Source organism: Frankliniella occidentalis, unplaced genomic scaffold (assembly GCF_000697945.3).
Source record: "Frankliniella occidentalis isolate FOCC.00 unplaced genomic scaffold, Focc_3.1 Scaffold1, whole genome shotgun sequence".
Taxonomy (NCBI): Eukaryota; Metazoa; Arthropoda; class Insecta; order Thysanoptera; family Thripidae; genus Frankliniella; species Frankliniella occidentalis.
The window spans coordinates 946,242-948,298 of NW_026267131.1; positions in this window are offsets into that span (position 1 = coordinate 946,242).

A 2,057-nucleotide genomic window follows, 5' to 3' on the forward strand; every position below is an offset into this window, starting at 1 on the left:
CTCTCTCACCACACACACACACTCGGTGCCCGCCTTGGGTGGGTGGGTCTGGGTCGGAAACGCTCCCTGCTCCACCTTTGATAACTCCGAGTGGTCCACTCCTAGCGGATGTACGCGACGGGCCCAGTGAAGGGTTGAACGTAATCGATGTCCAGGGAGGTGTGCTGGCTCACTCTGACGGAACTATCTGGAGCAATTCCTAGTGTTCTTGATAAGGATGATAACGTGTGCATCAAAACTGTGACAAATCTTTAAAGCCATGAGAAAAACCTAAAGGTCTTAGGTATAGGTACAGATAGTCACAGCGCACAACTTACGATCAAATTTTTCCATGATGTGCGTTGTAAAATTTCTCACAATGTCTTGAATTTACGAGAATGTTTTTCACGGTATAGTCAACTCGTAGAGTGCGTATGGTCCTAGTCTAGTATTTCTCCTGGAGTGTGTAGTGCAGCGGCCGCTAATCGGCGCTGATGTGCCTCGGCCGACACGCGCTCCCGCTGGGAGACTAAGTGCCGTCTGGCTGGCGCGCGACAGGCCCGGGCCCTCGGCCGGCCCGTCATAACTTTTGGCGATTCTATCAGTGCAAGGCGTGTGTGCGAAGTGTGTGCGGGCTCCATTCATTCTGCGCACACGTGGCCATGGCGAGCACTTCGCACGCAGCCCCGGGAGCGGGTCGGTCTGATGCGGTCAGGGATGATGGGGTCGTGGTGGTTGGTGGTGTGCGATTCGACGCCTTGGACCGTCGTCCATAGCCTGATAGCTTCGGGGACGCAGGATGGTGGTTGGTTCTCCGAAGTCGTGCTCCCTCCGTCCTCCTGCCCTGTACGTGGCCGTGGACTGCAGGATGAGAAGGTCAGTCAGGACGGTATGGTGCTCTGGAAGCAGGATCAGCAGTTCGCCATTCCGTAATGGAAACGGGAGACGCGCCTATAGTTTCTGGTTTTATATTTTTCTCTCTCCCGCCGCAACCCCAATTATTTCGACACGCGACACTTTGTCGAGTTATTGGCCTTTTTACTGGCGCCACTTTATGGCGCCGCGAGTGACAAAGTTGATCAGGGCGGCCAACTACGCGGCAGTGTGGCCAACTGTGCGGCAGTAAAGCGAGAAAATTGGACGAGAGAAGATTGCGCGAGCTGACCCTGCCACACAGTTGTCGTCCACACTGCTGTCCTGATCAGCTTTGTCTGTAGTCGGAGGCTGGTTTCAGAAAACACTTCTGAGTTGCTTTTAATGGATTTTCCAGGGAATCGCTCAAGCCGCTGCATGCGAGTGCATTTCTCAGTGGGCAGCATAGGAAGTTCAAAAGGGAATATGAGGTACGTGGATAACCTATACCTGTTCCAGCCGAGGTCGGAGAAAATGGCACATTATGTATGGAAAGAGATCGGCCGTTTCGACAGAGCGGGACGCATATACGCAGAATTCGGTGCTGCGGGCGAGGACCAGAGAGCGAGAAGAGAGACAGGGAGAGAGGGGCGGCCCTGTGGAGGGACGAGGACAGCGAGAGGGCAGCTGGGCCCGGACCTCCTCGCACCTGTCCGGCACGAGCGGACAAGTGAAAGAGCCAGCTGCTCTGTGGCAGCAGCAGGAGGACCTGCAGCGCGCTGTTCTAACTTCAGATAGACCCTCTAGGACTGAGGTGCCATAGAGAGGCATTTCGGCCCCTCGGAACTCTAGTCGGCCGCAAACTGAAATTGCATTGAAGGGCAACGACTGCTGGCGTGCATAACGGGTGTCATCGATACTTTTTCCAGGAGTGGACTGACGTCGTGGCCAAACAGCAGCTGCTGCGGCGCCTGAGCCTCTCTCTCTCTCTCTCTCTCTCCCCCCCCCCCCCTCTCCCTCTCTCCCTCTCTCTCCCTCTCTCTCCCCCCCCCCCCATCCCTCTCTCCCTCTCTCTCCCTCTCTCCTCTCCGTCGCTCCCATGACTGAACTGCACCGGGGCCACGCAGCTTGGTGGGTTCGTTAATGAAATGATAACGGATGGCGGATGAAGTAGAAGATTTGTGGCTGCGAGATGGTTTAGTTACGAGAGAGGGAGGAAATGGGGG